The sequence below is a fragment of the Canis lupus genome, chromosome 4, assembly GCF_011100685.1.
Source record: "Canis lupus familiaris isolate Mischka breed German Shepherd chromosome 4, alternate assembly UU_Cfam_GSD_1.0, whole genome shotgun sequence".
Classification (NCBI taxonomy): Eukaryota; Metazoa; Chordata; class Mammalia; order Carnivora; family Canidae; genus Canis; species Canis lupus.
This window is the reverse complement of record NC_049225.1, coordinates 29772449-29793917: the sequence shown is the minus strand read 5'-3', so window position 1 is coordinate 29793917 and position 21469 is coordinate 29772449. Positions and strand designations below refer to the sequence as shown.

The 21469-nt window shown below is 50.8% G+C and overlaps 1 long non-coding RNA gene across 1 annotated transcript; it reads right to left on the bottom strand.

Moving 5' to 3' along the window:
- Window positions 1-1243: 1243 nt before the first annotated feature.
- LOC119876196 lies at window positions 1244-20422 on the bottom strand. Its single transcript, XR_005358036.1, has 3 exons — window positions 20336-20422; window positions 3392-3435; window positions 1244-2047 (listed from the first exon to the last, which is right to left on the bottom strand). It is a non-coding gene; the product is annotated as an uncharacterized LOC119876196 (long non-coding RNA).
- Window positions 20423-21469: the final 1047 nt, after the last annotated feature.

Here is a 21469-nt window from a genome sequence, read left to right as displayed (position 1 = left end):
CTTTCTTTCTTTCTTTCTTTCTTTCTTTCTTTCTTTCTTTCTTTCTTTCTTTCTTTCTTTCTTTCTTTCTTTCTTTTTTTTTTTTGCCTGCCTTCTAATCGAGATTGCCCATCACGGACGAGGAGTGTTTTCCTTTTCCTCCAATTAAAATAAGCGCTACAGTCTTAGGTGCTTGACGACAATAAGCACAGCTCTCGTTTACAGCATCCTTACTAACCTGTGCGTGGTAGGACTTTACATTACTTCTTAATCCTCCCGAGGCCCTCAAGAACAGGTACCAGCGTTAACTGCTCTTTATAAATGAGGTCCCCAAAGCTGACAGAGGTTATGTAAGCTATCCGTGGTTACACGGGCCTTCCCTCGGGTTAAATAAGTGGCTGAGCTATATTTGGCCTGGCTCTAGCCTGATCCCAGAACTCGGCTGCTCTACCCTCTGCTGTCGCTGAATTTTAGTACAAAAGGTCAGCAGGTGCGGGGCAGGCTGGGAGAGGTGTCAGTTTATATAAAAAAGATGAGCCAAGGCTGGGATAATTGATCGACTCCCAGGCTTTCAGTATCACAGGCCCGGGTGCTGGGCTAGTGCAGACGTGTCAGGGGATCACCGGGTAAGCCTCAGGGGCACGAGGACAAGCCCAGCAAATTCAGCAGAAGACGCGGCCTGGAAGGGAAGCCAGGGGCGCTGGGAAGCAAGGGTATGTAGAGCAGCTCTAGCAAGGCTGTTCACTAGGAAAGGGAGGGGGTGGTGGGCACGGCACCATCTCCAGGGTGATGAGGACTGTCCTGGGCAACCACACCGTGGGGTTCTCCAGGCCTGAAGCAGGAGCCAGATCTGGGCTTATTTAGACAAGAAAGCTTTCTATCGGTCAGTGGTACCGCGTAAGGGTGCTTTGAAGGAGTCAGTTCCCCAGGGCTGGAGAGATGCCGTAGAGGGGATCCCTACTCGGGGTGGGTGATGGGACCAGGGGACCCATGAGGCTCCATCCAGTTCTGAGGCTGTGATTTGGTCCCCTTAGGTGGAGGCAGTTTGGGAGAGTAGCAAGAGCAGGGCACAACCTCATATTCATTTATTGGCCTATTGACGAGTGAACTACGCACGAACTCGTAACAACCAGAAGAGGATACGGGTCTGTGGTTACTGGTTTCAAAATGTGGAAAGGTTTTTGAAGCATAGAAGTAAATTGAAGGCAACAAAGGAAAACACGAAGCTATCAGGTGGCTACGCGTATTTTAAACGTCTGCGCCTTTTAACAAGTCTATTGCTCCATTTTATTTAACAGTTTTAAACAGAAGACATCATGGGCGCACCTGAGGCGGAGTGACCTGTTCTCTCTTTCCCAGGTGTTTCTCACTGCCCTTTCTCTCCATGCTTTGGGACAGGTCGCCTTCAGAAATAACGATGAAGAACTCAATGCTTGGCTTTGAGGTTTCCAGAAACCCTCAGGACACAGCCAGTTAGTCTGGAAAAGGTGCATGACCGCCCAGCCAGTCTTCCTGCCCAGACTCAACGTTCACGCAGTCCTAACCCACATGGGACTCAGGGTTGGAGGAAGGAGGTTATGGGGAGGGGGGAAGGCAAGTAAGGTGGACCTGTGCAGGGACGTAAGAACCTGCAGGTGAGCTTGAAGGACCCGGAAGTGGGGGGCATCGTGGGGTGTGTTTCTGAGCTGAACCCAGGAAAGGAGTCAGGGACTTCCCTAGTAGGTCAGGGATGGGTGTGTCTAAGCCAAATGGGTCCCCTGCTCTCCCCCCGCTGTGGTGTAGCCTAGGGAGCCATAGGCTGATTTCCGGGGGGAGAGGGGGTGGCAAGAGGGCACAGAGTGACCCGGTAAGCCTGAAGACTGGGAGATCAGGGCAGGGACAGGAGCCAGATGGAGACAAGGACAGTAGACACCAGCGGATCGGCAAGGATGGTGCCGACAGATGCCCAGCGCCGCTACCTTGGCACCCTGTAACCCCAAGGCCTTGGAGGCCGTGCTGGGAGAAAGGGTCAGGGTGGGGGGGCCTTCCCCAGATGACTCAGTTTCAACCGTTTGGCCCAAACAGGAACCTGAAAAAGAAATTAAGTTCTGTTACAGAAAGTAAATTTAGTTGTGTTTCCTGCACACTTGGGTTTACGGGTTAGAATTCAGACCCCTTACATGATTCAGAGACTTCCAAACAACCAGGGGGAATACCCATGATACAACAGTTCTTTGGTGAAAATCAATGAGAAAAATGGTAACTCCTCAGTAGGAAGCACAGAGAGGACACAGGGAGGCCGGTCACAAGGTGCAACCTCTAAGTGGCCGGCAGCCACAGGGAAAAGAAAGAATGTTCAAGCTCGCTGGAAGCTACGGGAGAAATGTCCACAAAAAGGGGCGCCTGGCTGGTGGGCTCCATTGGTAGAGCGTGTTGATCCCTTGATCCCGGGGTTGTGAGTTTGAGCCTCACATTGGGCATAGAGATTCCTAGAAAAATAATAATAATATATTCTTTTAAAAAGACACAGTATTGAAAAAAAGGAGTAGAACTGTCCATGGAGGGTCTGGGGCGTCACCTTACACCATCGGCCTTGCGTGCTGGCCCGCCATTTAGCCCCCCGAGCCCAGGGTGTCTTCCTGGTTCTCTACAGCAGCTCCAGCCTCCTTCCTGGCCACCCAGCGCAGTGGCCGAGTACGCAGGGCTCGCATCTGTGCCCATGAGGCATGGCGGGGGTCAGGGGGCAAGGGGAGGGCGAGCCCAGGCTGCCACACTCTGAAATCCATCCTCAGGTTCCCACCCCGAGCCAAGCTCACAGCCACTGACGGAGTGTGGCAGGGGTGCCAAGGCTGCCCCTGTCTGGGGGACGCGGACTGCTCTGATGGCTGATTCTGTGCAGAGGACGCCCCCAAGGGCTGTGCAAGAGGATTCCATCCAACCAGACCTCCCCCGCCTCTCTCCCTCTTCCTCCCTGCTTCCTTCCTTCCCTCTGTCCTTCCCTCAAGGTCAGGCTTGAACACCAGTCTGACAGCTCTCCCGTCCTTCCCCGTCTGCCACCCCGTTTCCATTCATAGGCATTTTCCTTCATTCGTTTCTTTCACATCTGATTCTGTCTTGGTGTCTCCTTCCTAGAGGCGCCCCACTAGCACCCAGCCAGGGTTCCTGCACACAGGTCGGGCTCCTCCCTCCCAGAAGGCCATGGCCTTGCTGCACTCTTATGGTACGATGTCCGCCCAGACCGCACCAGGGTGGCCCAAGAGGGGGGGTCTCAGTACTAATCAGATCTCTGATTCTGCTGACCAGGTATTCAGATTCCCCACGGCTCTCCTGCCCCCACCCCAGGGAAGCATCACATGCACCCCCACGTTCATCTGTTCCTGCTGGGGGTCGTCCCTGCTCTGCCCCCATCAGTGAGCCGTAGCAAAGTACCTACCATACACTGAAGGGCTTCCACAGCTTCCACAGCTTCCTCTTATTCTGGAGGCCAGAAGAATCGGGATGTTAGTAGGGTTGGTTCCTTCTGAGGGCTACAAGGGTGGAGTTTGTTCCAGGCCCCTCTCCTAACCTTACAGATGGCATCTTCACCCTGTGTCTTCACACTGTCTTCTCCCCCCATGCCTATGTGTGCCCCAAATTCCTATTTTTATAAGGACACCAGTCCTAGTGGACTACGGTCCGCCCTAATGACCTCATCTTAACTGCAGCAGCAACAATCACATCTCCAAGAAAGGTCACTTTCTGAGATCCTGCAGGTGAAGACTCGACCTGTGAATTTGGGAAGGACACAATTCAACCCTTAACGGGGCCCCACGACCCAGCCGCTTGGGCCTCAATATCTCACAAAGGTTTTTTGAGAAATTGCTCTTTCCCCTCCTGTTGAACCAGCAGCTTCTCACACCCTGTAAGACGCCGTCATGAGCCTGGTGGAGGCAGGACTCAGGGACCAGGTCTGTTGACAGACACAAGCACGAGTTCAGGACTGTCCCTCCCTCTGATGACAGAGATGTGTTTCTGGACCAGGCTGGCCCCAGACGTCACCCAGGAGACTCCTCAGCCTCCAGCAAGGCCTCTGGTAGGCCAGACTTCCAGTTCCCAGACACAGGTGCCGAATCCCATTCAGACTCCAGCTGGGACCCCGATTCATAGGCTTGAGTTCTATTCCTGTAGCCTACGGTAGCCTGTCCACAGACCCCCGCTGCCCACCGCACGGCTATCATGGCCCCGTGCCTGGCACACTGAGCGCTCAACGAGCAGTTACTATTACTACCCTTGTTTCCAGGACTGTTAACTTGGCCCTTTGCTCAGAGATGGGCACCAGCTCACTTCTCTGCCCCTCTTGTGCATGGCACCTGTGGACACCCGCTGGTACAAACAGAGGACTTCTTTTAATCTGGAACCTCTCACAGCACCCAGGACCCCATCAAATGATGAGGGGCACAGTGGGTGGGTGTGGAGACCTTGCACGCCTCTCTGACCTGAGGATCTGGGCTGTGACTAGAGGATCCCAGAGAGAATTTGACCTCTGTTGGTGCCAGTTCTGGAGAAATGCCCACACAGCCTGGAATGTTCTGGGTTGTGATTGTGTCAACTAGAGAAGCGTCCCGGGACACTGCCCTTGAAAGCTCAAGGTTTCTAGGCTGCAAGGCTTGTGGGCAGGCTCTAAGGTGGTGGTGAGGTTAGCAGCAAACACCTCGGCATGCTCGCCTCCGCTCACCTCTCAGCTCACTGCCCTCTCCTCACCCCACCCATACTCGTCTCTCCAGTGGCTTCTCTTAGCTCTGCACAGTGGCTGCTCCTCAGGCCGTCCCTGCAGCCACTGACCAGTGTCCTTCAGCACAGCCTCATCAAAGGTTGCTCTCTCTGGTGCCAGGCTGTCCTCAGGTGTCCTGCTGTCCTCCCGACCACTCCTCTCCTCCACCAGTCTGGTGGGGGGTATTTTTAGATTTTTTTAAAAATCTTTTTCTTTTTTTTAGATTTTTTTTTTAAGATTTTATTTATTTATTTGACAGAGATAGAGTGTCAGAAAGTCCAAGTGAGGGGAATGGCAGAGGGAGGGGGAGAAGCAGGCTTCCTGCTGAGCAGGGACCCAGACCCGGGGCTCCATCCCAGGACCCTGGGGTCATGACCTGAGCCAAAGGCTGACGCTTAGACGACCGAGCCACCCGGGCACCACCACTGCACCCCCTCTCCCCAGCCCTTTTGAGTAGACTTCCCAGGGATTTATCTTTTGCCCTGTCTCTTCTCTGTCTGCCTCCCACCCAGTGCCAGGACTGCTCTGGGCTCAGAAGGGGCTGTCTGGAGGCGGGGGGCCTCGGCACAAGGCTGAACATGTCTGGATGAGAGTCTAAACCATCAGCGGGCATCTGAGAAGTTCTATGGCAGGAGGTCCTGACCGATCTGTGATAGGGTCTTGTGATCGAGCCTCCCCCTGCTAGTGATGGTCTTCCGTAGCAGGGTTTCTGATGGCAGGTTGAGGGGCTGGGGACAGGGCCAAGTTCTGGGAAGAGGGAGGCAGCTGTCCACCCTGGTAGCCCGAATGGCTCTGCAGTGTTAGGACACAGAGGCTGGGGGAGCAGCCGTGGTGCAAATGTGACAGCTGGGTGCAAGGTCGGACGGGGCTGCTCAGGCCCTGGGTCACTCTCCCTGCTTCTTTTCTTCCTCGAGCAGTCACTTCTTCACCGAGAAGCTGCTATTAAGCTTCAACTGCACACCACAGATGCAGAGCTCTTTGGCCAGCGCCCTTGTCCCCCCACCGAGCTTCTAACATGCACCCACCAGACCCAGGACTCATCCTCGAGGCTGAGGGGGCCGAGTGGCCAGTGAGTCCCTGCTGTGGCGGTTTTATAATAGGTCCACAGTCTCACTGCCCACCCCCCCGACATCAAGAGGTAGAGGCTGTCCTCTTCATTTGGCTGGCCCGGGACACTCACTTCTACTGCTAGACGGCCGCGGAAGTCAGTGTGTGTCTTCCTGGGCCAGGGCAGAGAGGCAGCACGGCCTCTGCCTGATCCTTGCTCAGACCCCAGCTGTAGGAAGCCCGGGCCACAGAGAGGCCGCCTGAAGGTGGTCCAGCTGACCTCCCCTCCTGAGCTTCTCACCTGCCAGACACGCGCGCGCGAGGAGGCCCCTGAACGGGCTGCGAGCATCGCGTGAGAACGGCCCAGCCCAGTCCAGTCGGCCCTCAGAGCCACCACGGGGGATAGTGACGAACGACTGCTACGGTCTCCTGCCACGGGCTTCGGGTGGTTTGTGATGCAGCTGGACTTAACCACAACACCCGCTGGGCCACCGGGAGCCCTACTGGGCGCAGAACCTTGTGGGTGGATAGAGTCTTCAGACGACATGGCCCAGTGGGGACTCATGATGTCTCTGCCCCCCAACTTCTTCTCCCAGAGGTAAGACGACAGCACTGCCATCCACCCAAGACCACCCGCTGCAAACTCGTGTCATCCTGGATTCCTCCCTCTACCCGACTGTCCCAGGCCATTTATCCCCACCCACCTATTCATGTAGCGCACCTCTGTGGAGCACCCACCCTGCGTCAGGCTCTGGGCTGCACTTGGGCCTACGCTGGAGAGCAGGGCTGACCTGGTCCCTGCTCTCGGGAAGCTTACGCTCAAGCATATGATTCATTCCAAGTGGAACACACGCTAATATCTTTGTACCTGTGAACCCTAGTTAGCTTTAAGTCCCTCGCGTTCTTTCAGCCATCCTTTCCACGAGGAGGAGCTGATTAGCTCCAGAGATCATTAGCTTCCTTTTCCAGATGAGGAAACCGGGGTGCCAAGAGGCTGAGCGGGGTCCCGGAAGTGACGGCAGTGGCAGGGGGAGCGCCGAGCCAGAGCATATTTGCAGCCCTCCAACAGACGTTTTGGAGGGTAAAGAAAGGGTAGAAATGATGGTTCCAACTCAGCCCTGCTTCTCAGCGTGGCCATAAAGCCCACAATAGGGGGCTGACGTCATGTCAGGGGGTCTCTATCACGCCTAAGCTTCTGGGGAAGCAGAAGGGTCACTCTCGAGCTCTCTCTGCCTGTTGAGGGACCAGAGGTGGTCCCTTCACCGCTGGTAGGTGCGGAGGTGGTCCCCTGAGGAAGACCTGGCAGGGTTGCTGTGAGGGGCCAAGTTGGAGCAGAGAGGTGGGGAGAGGGAGAGGAGAAGTCCTGTGACTGTGTATAAGGTGCAGGTCCTGAGGCCAGGGCCCGAGGGCCTGTCCACCCTCCCACCCCCCCCCCCAAAGCTCCAGGCCCGGCAGGCACTGTGGTTGTACCCCAAGGCCCAGTCCTGCCCCCACCCTGCAGGCTGCTGTGTAGAAGGCCTTGTTTGCTGAGCATCCTGGTCCCGCCTGGCGCCAGCCTGGCCCACAAAGCTGAGCCCCTCCTCAGGGCAGTCCCCACAAGTCGCCTCCTCCAACAAAGGGCCAGTGTCCTCAACAGGGCAGGTGCTGTGCAGGCAGGACGGCAGCCAGGCCGGCCAGGGATTCTGGACAGTCAGATCACAGAGGAGTGAGCGGGGCCTGGCTGGTCAGGGCCAAGGCCAGCAGGCTCTTCATTGTGTTTGTTGGTTTTGAACCACTGCCCCTAGGAAGGGGTCAGAGGAGGGAGGCTGGAAGAGGTCCAGGCTGGGGCACTGAGGTACATTTGCTAAGCTGGTGGCTAGAGGCTAGATGAGGGAACCCCGAGAGGGGTGCAGATTCTCTTCCCTCTGCACTGGGGGCCCAGGCCTCACCTCAAGCCCCTGGTCCCAGCTTGACCTGAGACAGGTAGAGAATAGAGTCTGCCTCCAGCGAGGAAGGAGGCCACCACTCTGCATGACAGCTTGTGTCCTACTCACCCCCCAACCCCTATTTCACTCTCAGCCAGCTCCACCAGACTGTCGTGGCCTGAGCCCACTGCCAGATTAAGCCATCAGCTGGTCCCACAGGGCCGGTCTTCAAGCAACCCCTGCTGGCCAGGCAGTCCTGGGGGTGGACTGTGCACCCACCTCCAACTGGGGGCCACTTCTCTTGAGTACAGGCTAGTCACCAGAGGGTTTGAGCCAGTGGTGGGCCAGGGCTGCCGACCGTCTCAGGGCACATCAATAAAGTATCTAAAATGAGGGGAGCGAGAATCCCCTCTGCGATTTGTAGCTCAGAGCTACGGGAACTGGACTATCTACAAGCATTGGAAAGAGTGCCACGGAACAAGGACAAATGAATGGAAGTTTCGGAGAATAAGGAATGAAAGCTACTGATTTCAGGACAACACGAGGCTAGATAGGAATCTGTCAAGGATTCTGTGCATGTTATATTCTCCCCACTGGATCATGCACTCCTTGGGGGTCTCGTTCATCTCAGTTAACTCTGCTACCATCTCCATGTCTTGCTGCCTGTTGTCACTCAGCTCGTGGTGATGACAATAAATACTTGATGGGTCAATGAGTAGATGGAGGGATGAATGTGTGGATGGTGGCAGAGGATGGATGGTGGGTGGGCAAACTGATGAACGGCTGACTCACGGTCGTGAGCTCAAGCCCTGCTTTGGGCTCCAAACCCAGCATGGAGCCTACTTTAAAAAAAGTATTTAAAAACGAAATAAGGGCAGCCCCAGTGGCGCAGGGGTTTAGTACCACCTTCAGCCTGGGGTGTGATCCTGGAGACCCGGGATCTAGTCCCACGTTGGGCTCCCTGCGTGGGGCCTGCTTCTCCCTCTGCCTGTGTCTCTGCCTCTCTCTCTCGCTCGCTCTGTCATGAATAAATATATAAAATCTTTAAAAAAATGAAATAAAAATGAAGCCATAAACTGGGAGAAGGGATCCACGATACAAAAATCTGTATAGATGTATAGGAGTAAAGGAACTCCGTAAATCAACACAGAAAGGTAGACAGCCCAGTAAATACTGGTCAAGAGACTTAAATAAGCATTTCACAAAAAGGCATCCAAATAACCCGTAAGTGTATGGAAAAGCACAAAACATCATTAGTCAACAGGCCAAAGCCAACTGAAGCACCAGGGGGGTCCCCTTATGCAACCGGGAGAACAACGAGAATCAAAAAGTGTTGGAGAGGATGCAGCACGGCTGGAACGTTCATAGGTTGTGAGTGGGAGTGTAAATTAGTACAGTCACTTTAGGAAACCATTTGGTAGTGATCTGCTCAAAGCTAAAAGATAGGCTTACCCATGATCCAGAAATCCCAGCCCTCAGTACATCTCCAGGAGAAATGAGTATGTGAGTCTGTGCAAACATTTTCCGGGACTGTTCCTAAGAGCTCCAGACTGGAAATAGCCCAAAGGCCCATTCACGGTAAACTAGACACACACGTTGTGGTCCATCCATACAACGGAATGGCATTTAGCAAGAAATAAGGGACCGATCGCTGGTGGATACAACCACGTGGGTGAATCTCACAGACAGTACCTTGAGCGAAAAAAAACCAGACTGTATGATTCCGTCTATAGAAAGTACAAGAGCAAGAAAACGAATCTATGGTCAGAGAAGGCAAGAGGAGTGGTGATTTCCAGGGGTAGGTTGTTGGGAAGGAGGTAGTTCCCTGGAGTTCTGGAAATGCTCCATGTCTTGTTTTCGGGGGCGGTGATATGTGTAAAATTCATCAAACACTGTGCTGAGGACGTGGGCGGTCCTTATACTTTGATAGTGCACTCGTATGGTGTGTTAAAACATTGGAAAAAGTACACCTAACTTTCCTTGTTCTGGCAGCATTGGTGCACGGGCACGGGAGCGGGTCAAGGAAGGAGTCTAAATGGAGCGCGACCATGGTCCTTCCAAGATATGCGGTTCGTGGGACTCCGTATAAAACATCTCAGAGGAATTTCCTGAGAGAGGCTGGTCTTCGCCTGAAGCAGGGGGCCAGACCAGATACCAAGGAGAGGATGCGCCCATGGGGAAATCCACGGGGCGGGGTCGGTGACGACAAGGTGACACACATCTGGGACTTCCCTGCGAGCTCTGCCCCAGGCCACTGCACACCTCACCTGCCGAGGCCCACGGCGGGGGTGGGGTGGGGTAGGGGAGCCGGCTGGGGTTGGTGTGCCTCCCTGCCCCACTGCGTGATATTCTGAGGGGCGGGTACTCCCCATGAGCTTCCCCCCGCCCCCAGGCCTCTGTGGTACCAGCAGAGAAATCAGAGGTGTGTTGGTCTGGAGCTACTCCTCCTTGGGGCCTGGTCTCTGTTACACGGGGGAGGTTGGGTGACACCTCCCACGTGGTTCTTATGGGAGTACCCCAAACCACCCAGGAGGGGAGGTGGCTTGTCGGGCCCATGCCCTTCTTCCAGAGAACAGCAAGCACATCTGGAAAGCCCACTCCACTCTGCTGATGTCACAGAGTTGAGGTCATCTGTGCTGCTTCTCCCATGAGTCAGGGAGCATCACGAGACAATGACACAGGTGATAGGGCAGGAGGCTCCAAACACCTGGGAGTGGACCTGCCTGGGCAGGAGGCGAGAACAGGTTGAGGGCCAACCTGCTACAGGTGCTAAGAGAGGACCCTGGAGGTGTCCTCGCCTCCCTCCTCCCCCACTGTCCCCACTGTCCCCACTCCTGCCATCAGGAATGCCCTCCCCTCCTCGGCAGCCCACATTCTGCAGCCCCCGCCCCAGGGCCAGGCCACAGCATCTGCCTCAGAGGCTGCAGGAAGCCCCTCTGCGTGCTCCAGCCTGAGCCCCTTGGGCCGTGTTCCTCAGGCTTCCAATGCCAGCTGCCCCCACCCTGACTTTCATCAAGCAGAGCTGATATTCAGTGAGAAGCACAGACCCTAAGAGTAGAGTTTGAAGAGGGTTTTTTGTTTTATCTCACATGAGCTGATTTGAATATCCTCAAACCTCTTCCTGTGAAATGTTTTAACCTAAAATTAGGATTTGACATTCATTGCTATGAATTTTTTCCCCTCTTTGGCTCCTTATTCCAACACCTCAAGAACTTTTCAGATCCTGATTTTTATTTAACCTTCAGACCCCCTTTTCGCCCACCTCCAACCCCTAACCTCTGACAGCTGCCACTCTGGCATCTATGAGCTTGTGATTGTTTGTTTGTTTGTTTGAGATTCTACATATAAGTGAGTTCATATAGGATTTGTCTTTCTCTGCTAGACTTATTTCACTTAGTATAATTCCCTTGAGGTCCATCCATGTTGTCACAAATGGTAAGAGTTCCTTCTTTATCATGGTTGAGTAGTATTCCATTATATATATAATACATATTATATATATAATATATATTTAATTTTATATATATGTGTGTGTGTGTGTGTATATATATATACACATACACCACACTTTTTAATCCATTCATTCATTGATGGATACTCATGCTGCTTCCATATTTTGGCTATTGTAAATAATGCTGCAATGACCATGGGGGGCATATATCTTTTTGAGTTAGTGTTTTTGTTCCCTTCAGATACGTACCCAGAACTGGAATCGTTGGATCATAGGGTAGCTCTATTTTCAATTCTTTGAGGACCCTCCATACTGTTTTCCACAGTGGCTGCTCCAATTTACATTCCCACCAATATTGGTGCACAAGGGCTCCTTTTTCTCCACATCCTGGCCAACACTTGCTATCTCTTGCCTTTTTGAGAATAGCCATTCTAACAGGTGTAAGGTGACATCTCTTTGGAGTTCTGATTTGTATTTCTCTGATGATTAATGATGATGAGTGCCTTTTCATGCACCTGTTGGCCTGGGCCTTCTGTATGTGAGTTTAAGGAGTTTTGACAATCTGTGTAGCTGACGCCTCAACCAAAGTATAGGGCATTTCTATCACCCTAGAAAGGTCCCCTGTAACCCCTTCAAATCACCTACCTTTCTTCCCAAACAACCTCTGTTCGACTTCAACTCCCACTTCAACTCCCACGGATAAGTTTTGTAGGTTCTTGAATTTCACAAAAACGGAATCCCATAGTAATTATATAGTACATAATCCCTTATGTCTGGCTTCTTTCACCCGACACCATGTTTTCCACCCTCATCCATCTTTTGTGACTTGTTGGAGAAGATTCCAGTTTGCAAAAATAGCTCAGTTTGTTTGTCCATTTTCCTATTGATGGACAGCTAGGCGGCTTACAATTTTTGCTGTTATGAAAAATGCTGCAGGTTTTTGTTTTGACCTATATTGGCATTGCTCTCGAGGAAATGCCAACAAGTGGAATTGCTCAGGTGTGTGGTAGATGTGTGTTTCTCTTTAGAAGACAGACCAAACTTGCCCAAAGTGGTTGTGCCTCTACCGACTCCCACTGATCACGTACCAGAGTTCTGGTTGCTCCACATCCATGCCAGCATTTGATATTGTCAGTCTTGTTAATTTTAGCCATTGGGATCTCTTTTAAAACCACATGTCCGTCAACCAATGAATGGATGAGCTAAGCTCAATAAATCCATACACTGGAATATGATTCAGGAATGCAAAGAAATCAAGTACCAACACAGGCTACAACACAGATGAATCCTTAAAACGTTACGCCAAGTGAAAGAAGCCAGTCATAAATGACTACATAGTGTACGATGTCCTTTCTATGAAGTGCCCAGAATAGGCAAATCTGTAGAGACAGAAATTAGATTAATACTTGCCTGGGCTGGAGGAGGGGATGGGAGGGTCAAAGGATGATAGGTAATGGGTGTGGGATTTCTTTTTTGGGATAATGAAAATGTTTAAAAATCGACTGGGGTGATTCACGGCCCTGAATCTACTAAAATCACGCTCTAAATTTATGAGTTGTATGGTTTGTATCTCAGTAAACTTGTTTAAAAAGCTCAACCAGATTTAATTAGCCAGTTACCCTCTGTAGCTCCCAGTGTCCTCAAGGTAAAGACCCAGATTCTCAGACCCATTTTCGTCATCTCCCTCTTCGGTAGGCGCACTGGGACTTCTGCCGTTTCTGGACATGCCATATACCAGCGTGCATCTGAGTGTTTGCATATACTGTTTCTCCTTTCTGGAATGTTGTTCCATGCCATTTTCTGACTCATTCTTGGTGGTTCAGCTCACCTGACAGCCTTCCTTACCCCTCTTCTGTTCATTCGTTCATTCTAGTAATTATTAGACATCTGCTGTATCCCAAGTTTCTGACTCATTCTTGGTGGTTCAGCTCACTTGACAGCCTTTCTTACCCCTCTTCTGTTCATTCATTCATTTAGTAATGATTAGACATCTGCTGTATCCCAAGTCTCTATTCTAGGCACTGGGGATACAGCAGCACACAAACTGGCCTCTATACCTCATGGAGCTTATGTGACTGTCTACATAAACAAATATTAATTGAGCACTTAGTAAAAATGAAACCTTGTGCCCAGCCCCTGCCCTGCTGGCTTCATCGACATCCCCATAGTGGCCTATGCTCTTTGGTTTCAACATTAACTCTCTGGACTTTCACAAGTTGAGGGAGGGTGAGTCTGCCTCCCTGACAAGGTTGGAGACTCTTTGGGGTAGGAACCTAGGACCAGATCTCCTGACATCAGAGCAGGGGGGTTGCCTCCTCCATGTACAGTTCCCTTCATGGCTTATAGAAGCTGTAGGCAGCCCTGGCCTTATGTGCCCACTCATCTGCCCTGTACTGCAGGTAGGGAGTTGTGAAGAGGAAATGAGAAGGCAGGGTGCCCACCATCCAGATCAGGTAATTGAAGCCCTGGAGAATGGCTGGATTGTCCAACGTCACATAGCTGTCTATAGAACTTCGACAGAAAGCCAGTTTCTCTCTCTCTCTCTGCTCTGGGAACGTTCTTTGTGGTGTGATCGCTCTGAACACCTTGGATTGGTGTCCCCACACCAGGATCCAGGATCATGGACCAAGGGCTAGTGCTATGGGCCACTATCTGCGGCCATTTCCATCATTCAAGCTGGGGCAGCATGTGTCAGCATTGTCAAGAGGCAGCATTGTATGGTCTGAGCCTCCTTCCCTGCCCTCAGCCTGCCTCGGGTGGGTCACAGACACCTGAGCATGAAGTTGTCTTCTGGGCTTCCTCTCCCAAGACATGTGCAGTGTACAAGGGAAACCACAGGAGAGGAACCTACAAGTCTGCTTCCTTAATGGTGTGATTAATGCTAACGTGTGGAGGGTGGTGGCTTAGAGCACCTTTCACAGTGGCATCTTCAAGGCCCTGTGGACACTTGGTTCTTCTTTGTCCTTGTTCCTTCTGGTCTGTTCTGGCAGCGGCAGGTGCTGGCTTGGGTCTTCAGTAGGCAGTGTGAGTTATCTGAAGCCTCTATGTAACCTCTATCCTTGGATCGTTCCAGCCATTTCTCTTTAGTTGCCCGGGGTCAGGCACCCAAGACCTGGTGGGATCACCTGCCTGAGGTCCTGTCACTATCCTTGTTTCTCTTGCTGTGGCAAGAGGTAAGGGAACTCCCATTATACCAGTGGACCCAGTGGTTCCTTGGGCTCTTCCCTCTTCCAGTGGGCATCACACCCTGGGCCCTGTGAATTAAATCCTGGGCCAGGGTTTCTCCCAGTCTCCTCCTGAACCTGGAGAAAAGAGGCTCACAGGATATACTCTTGTTTCTCCACCTGCACACCGTGAGGGAGGCAGGTGCTCTGCTCCCCTCAGAGGCCACATCAATGAAGAAGCTGCCCCTTCTCTGGACCTTGAGTCCTTGCACTACTCTGGAGCTCAGGGGTCCTATTTGGATTGGCCCTGGGGGTCATGTGTGAGGAGGATGGCAAGGGTTATCCCCCTCCCTCCATTCTCCAAACTTGTGCTCTTCTAAAATAGAAGTCCAACACATCATGCATGGAAAAGATGCATTCCCTTCATGTTATTGGCTTGGTGACCTATGGCTACATGACAAACCAGGTCCAAATAGCAGCTTCACCTCATGCGGTGGAGCATAACCACTGCAGATTACGCTTGCAGATCTGGGAGTTGACTGGACCCGGCTATGAAGTTCTCTCTCTCAGAGTCTCCTATAGCCTCCGCCAGATGGCAGCTGGGCTGGGGTCATCTTGAAGACTTCCTCGCTACCATGTCTGGTGCCCAGGCTGAAAAGACAGAGACAGGTGGAGCTGGAACAGCCAGGACTCTGTGGGCATCTCTCACCTCTGTGGTGTCTCCGTGTGGTATTGCCACATGGCGGCTTCAGATAGCTGGACTTCATCCATAGTAGCTAAAGCTCCCCAAACTGTAAGAAATAACCATGTTTCTCCATCTAAAATAAACTTGAGCTTTTTCCTGACAGTAACCTTGATAGTGCTTGATGCATAGAGAGTGCCCACTCTTCCCTGCTCTGAACGGCATTACATCCCATCTCTTCTGTTAACTTGACAATGACAATGAAGGGCATCCTGTCCAAATCACGTCACTTTAATTCCCAAGTTTCTTCCCAGACCACAGAACTGGTGGGGAGACATCATAGCTTGAAGACATGCTCACACGTACACACACACACACACACACACACACACACACACACCAGACTTTGGTCTCTCTGGCCTCCCACAGTTCTCCCCTTCCTACCAATGTTTTGTCTTCCTTTGCAGGAGCTCTTTCTCCTTCTACAGCTTCTGTTTTTGTGGATCAACGAGTCCAGATGCCTGAGCCCTACTGTATAAGCCAGGGGTCTGCAAATATTTTTTTTAAGTGCCAGATAATAAATATTTTAGGTTTTTAAAAATATTTTAGGTTTTGAGGGCCAAGAGGCAAAGTTGAGGCTATGATGTATTTATGTAATCATTTAAATTGTAAACACTAGGGACACCTGGGTGGCTCAGTTGTTGAGTGTCTGCTTTTGGCTCAGGGCATGATCCCAGAGTCCTGTGATCGAATGCCACATTGGGGTCCCCGCATGGAGCCTGCTTCTCCCTCTGCCTGTGTCTCTGCCTCTCTCTCTCTCTGTGTCTCTCATGAATAAATAAATAATAAAAAATAAAATAAAATGTAAACACTAAAAAATATGAAAACCATTTTTAGCCCATGGACCCTAAAAATAGGAACCTGGTTGGGATTTGGCTCTGGACTCAACGTTTATGAACTCCTAGTATAAACTAAAGGCATCCCTGAGGCACCTTCCACTAACTCTTCCTCAGAGGTCTGTGGTGGTGGAAGTAAGGACAGTTTTGCCTGTGACCTCAGCCTGACCAAGAACCAGATGTTCTTTAGCAGGATGTGATACCAAGACTGGAAAAAAAAAAATCCCACAATAATTTATTCATTCTTCCCTATAGCTGTGCCTGATAAGCTGCGTTACCCACTTCTGCTCCAAGTCTGTCTGGAGTGATAGCCCTGTCTGTTACCAGCTCATTTTCCATTTCCTTCCTCCCAGCCTCTCAATTCACCCATAGCCTACCAACAAATGTCCTTTTCCTTCTCTTACGGTAATCAGAGTTGGTTTCTGTTGCTGGCACCCAAAGGTCGCTAACTCATGTATTACACTAGGCGACTTACTTTGTCCAGCCACTGTAGAATTTTCTAAGTGTGTGTTCTGGATGCAGGAACTCAGAAAAGCCTAGAATGTTAGGCCCCATGATCCTCAGCTCTGAAATGGTTACTATGATTCCAGGTCCTGAGACTCTACCCAGTTTGACCTTGGAGTTTCCAAGTCCCCAGATCCTCTCTCCTGTGGACCCCAGGACACTCACCCTTCTTGGGGTGGGATGATGGCACAACTGTGAGGAGGGACAGCTGGCACCAGCCCCGCCCAAGTCCATATCTCTCTCAGGGCCCATCATAAATGTGTCCTGCAGCAATTATGGCCTGGTTTAGGCCAATCACAAAGGAAGAGGTTGTCCTTGTCAGACTGTTTCTCCAACAGCTGCAGCAGTGCCTGGCAGGGACCCAATTCAAATTAGCTTAGAGAAGAGGAGACTCACTGGCTCATATAACTGAAGAAGACATGGATGGGACTGAGAAATACTAGAGCCAGCCTCTTTCTCTCTGACATTTTTTTTCTGTTACTCCGCACGAGTGTCTCATGGTCCCTTCCTGCGGGCTTCCTCTCCATGTGGCCTGAGACATGACAGCCAGATACCTCCCAACTCACCTCCTCAGAACTTCATGGCCAGAGGAAGAGTGACTCCATTCTAGCACCAGAGAGGAAATCTGAGGAAGGATTCTGATGGTCCAGCGGGGCTCTGGGCCCTTCTCCAGACCCGTCATTACACACTGGAGAGTACAATGTGTCAGCTCCTACGGAAACATGTAGCTGACCTGCCTGTGGTAGATTGCAGTCATCTGCCTTGCGATCTTCTCCCTCTAGTCACACCTCTTGCAATGTGACCTTGAAGTTCTCATCAAGAGCTGGAGTCTATTTTCCTATGCTGTCAATCGGGGCTGGCCTTGTGACTCGTTTTGACCAAAGGAACGAGGTAGAAGTAATATTGTCTCAATTCTGAGATTTAAGCAGTCCTGCGTACTTCCTCTTTATCTCTCATAACCTGCTACCACCATTGGAACAAGCCCAGGCGAGCCTGATGGGTGATGAGACACCCATGGCCAGTTACCCCATCTCCACAGTTGACTGCAAGCCAACTACCAAACATGTGAGCGAGGCCATGCTAAACCAACCTGCCTGCTGACTGCGGATACGCGAGTGAGCCAACTGAGCTTAGAAGAGCCTGGCCCGGATCAGTAGAACTGTTCACTCAACCCACAGGCTCATGGGAAAAAATAAACAGTTGTTTTAAGCTATGAATAATAAATACCTGTTTGTTATGCAGCAGAAGTTAAGTGATACGCTGGCTAAGTGTCTGTCAAACCCATGGGAACGGACACAACCTTGCCTTCCAGTCCACAATGACTGATCCAGGAAGTGGACATAGAACTGAGCCTGCCAAGCAGGATCCTTCCCTAGGATTCTCTCTTGTAGCTCCATGTAGTTAGGTTGCCTTCTCTCTGAACTCCATCCTGCTACCTTTGCAGTTAGGTAACCATGTGATTGAGTCCCAATCAATAGAATGTGGGCCTTGCCCACAAACTCACTCCCTGCGGGGGACTGCTGTCTTTTCCCATCGGGTGGCCTCATGTAGAGGGCTCCAGGACCCAAAGGAGGGCAGGATTACAAGAAGGGAAGAGCCTGAATTCTTGAGTGACCACACAGATGGTCCCAACCAGAAATACCCACCGTGAGCTGTGATGTGAATGTTGTATGAAACCACTGATAGTGTGCTGTTAACTATTACAACAGCATAGCTCAGCTCGCATATCAGAGAGGGGCAGAAAGAGGAACAGAGTGATTCCCCAAAATCAGCTGGTACTGTGCCCAGAAGAAGGGAAGGGTGCTTGCTGCAAGGCAGGACATTAAATGTCCCCTCCAGGAGCCAGGAACCACCTTGAATAGCAGGCTCCAGAACCAACTTAAAGAGAGATTCTGGGGTGCTGCCGAGGACAGGATCTGTGGGTTTATGTGTTGCCTTACCAGCAGTAGTGTGGTTGGGGTGGTCTTGCCTCATGGGGATGACATTGTGTCCTGGACAGTGAGCAGCAGTAATCGGGAGTAAGGGCCACTGGTGGGACCTCAGAGTCTCTCAAGCCCACTAAAGCCAAGACTTGATCTTTGTTGGACATGTATTCTTGTTCTAACTGGCATCTTCTTTGTTAAAACTAGAAATCTCCTTTCGGTCTAGTGGCAGGAGTCAGAAGACTTAACTTTCGATATCAGAAAAATTCCTGAGAAGGTACAAGGAATTCATGCAATCTGGAGCGAAGGGACTAAGTGCCAGGCAAAGATGGGGCCTAACAACAGAGAGCCTTTATAAGCAGGAAGCGTTGAGAGAGGAGGCCAGGCTTCCAGCCCAACTGGGGCTGCAGGCAGCCACCCTGAAAGCCATCTTTTCATCTCAGGCCACATTCTTGAGGGAGGTAAGTAATGTGAGGGCTCACTGGCCAGCTAAGCCTTTGGGTTGTGTGCCTATCCTGCTCTAGCTGGCTGAGAGCAAGGGGGCTTTTGGTCGTGTGGGCCAAACTTGGCAGCCCCTTAGCAGTGGCAGGTGGCAGCTTCCAGGGAAGGAGGGTCAGGGTGGGCAGAAGGCTAGTGTGGCGTTCAGGACAGGGCACTCATCGGCAGAGATGTGGAGGGCCACAGTAGTGTGCGACGGTGGCAGAGAGAGTAAGTTCAGGGCTGGGCTGGAAGATGGGACCAGACTTGGGATCTGCAGACCATGGGTACCTCTGAAGGGCTTTAAGCGGGCAGGGGTCTCTCCAGCTGATGTAGAGGAGCAAACATGGTGGTTAAGTTGGCCCTCCGGAGTCCCACAGCTCTGGGCTTGCAGCTCAGTCCTGCCACTTATACCCGCACACGGCCCCAGGGCGAGGTCAAGGACTAGAAGCCACTGAATCAGATGCAGCTCACATGGGCTTTCTGTGGGCTACGTGTGTCTGTGCATGCACATTTTGGTCTGCTTGTTAACATTTTTAAAAATCTGCATTCCAGATTCTCTGGGAAAATTGGAAGATCTGGCAGCAGCTGGCTCTGCACCCCGACCTGGCAACAAACGGCCCCTTGGTCACAGCCACTGCTTGCTGGTTGTCCAGAGTCTCTATGTCTCCCAACTACCTGCCCACGCTACTGCTCTGGTATCACTGTTAACTCAGCAGCAGCTACCACTGCTGTTTTCTTACAGTAGAGAAATAATTCTTGGTATCCGTGTGTGAGCAGAATAATGACGTCCCTAAGAAGTCCATGCCCTAATCTCTGGAACCTCTGAATATGTTACCGTACATGGCAAAGGGCAGTTAAAGTTCTAGATGGAACTCGAGTTGCTTATCAGTTGACCTTGACGTGGGGAGCTGATCCTGGCATGATCCAATGAAATCACAAGCGTCCCTAAATGTGGAATATGGGGCAGGAGAGTCAGTGTCAGAGGGATAAGGTGTGACAAAGACTTTGACCATTGCTGGCTTTGAAGATGGAGGAAAGGAAGGGGCCATGAGTCAGGTCACATGGCAGCCTCTGGAAGCTGGAAAAGGAAAATGGATTCTTCACTAGAGTCTCCAGAAAAGGACGCAGGCCGGCTGGCATCTTGGATTTTAGTTTAGTAAGAACCACCTTGAACTTTTGGCCTTCAGAAATCTAATATAATACCTTGGTGTGGTTTTAAGTCACTGAGTTTGGGGTAATCATTTACAGCAGCAATAGGAAACTAGTACACGATGTCTCTTATCAAAGTGAACAATAAACCAAGAGGGTGATGTCTTTGGGGGAAAATGAGAGAAAGCACATGTCTTCATGAAAATGAGGAATATTTCTGTGTATTTAATTTGCCCACAAATTGTATCTTACACCCGACCTTTCCCTGCCTGGTGCGATAGACAGGAGGGTGTAGAACCTCCTCTTTCAGAAAGTAAATTTTTAATCTGTCTGCTCCTCATTCCTCTCTTGTATAAAATGGTTTCTTCCCTGTGGTTTTGTGATACTGAATAAACAAAGTTAAGCAAATAAGGCAATTAGTACAGTACCTGACACGTAGCCAGTGTTCAGTCAACGGCAGTATGATCAGCAGCAGCTAGCCGTGTAAGGATGGACGCACGAGGCCGATTAGGGTAGGTTTTGCTACGGGAATAAATGAACACTCAGTGTCACTGGCTTAAAATGATACAGATTTTTAACATTTTAATTCAAGCTACGTTTCCAACATAGGTCAGTGGGATGCTCAGTTCCACAAGCCACTCAGGGACCCAGGCTGATAGAGGCTCCACCATCCTGCAGGTGCATCATTTATAGCCCATAACCTCCCTGTCATGTGGCAGGGGACCAGCATGCTGGGGATCCTCACAGTGGCAGCTAAATGCTGTGGCCTAGAAGTGACCCACATTATTTAGGCACACAACCTGTTTTCCAGAATTGTGCAGACGGGCCCACCTGTACGGGGTCGGGGGGTGGGTGGGATACTCCCAGGTAGCCTGGAAGGTTAGGAGAACCACATTTCAATGATGGAAGTCTGTATCACAGGGTGTCTGAAGACAGCAAGACTGGGGCAAGGAGACAAGTTTAAAAGCTCTGTATTGTCCAGATAGGATATGATGTTATAGTCTTGAATTTCAGGGACAGCCTTTGGGATGGAGATAAGATGTCAGATTAAATATTAAAAAATGATTCAAATCATCAAAACTTTAAACATAGGAAGATAGATGAATATGATATCTGAATTAGAAAATAAACAAAAATGAAAGAAATCAAATGTATAAGTCAGCAGATGCAAATATCAATTTTAATACGTTAAAAAAATACCATCATGCTTTTTCTTCTAAAACTGATTTGCATGGGACACCTGGGTGGCTCGGTGGTTGGGCATCTGCCTTCGGCTCAGGGCATGCTCCTGGAGTTCCTGGATCCAGTCCCACATCGGGCTCCCTTCATGGAGCCTGCTTCTCCCTCTGCCTATGTCTCTGCCTCTCACTCTGTGTGTGTCTCTCATGGATAAATAAATAAAATCTTAAAAAAATAAAAAATAAAAATAAAACCGATTCACAGATTTTGCCCAGTGCAATCCTATGCAAATTTAGAAGCGGGCTTGATCATTTCTTTAACAATAATAGACACAGTGGGGTCCTGTGAATGAGGTTCTAGTAAGCTGAAATCAATGTGAAATT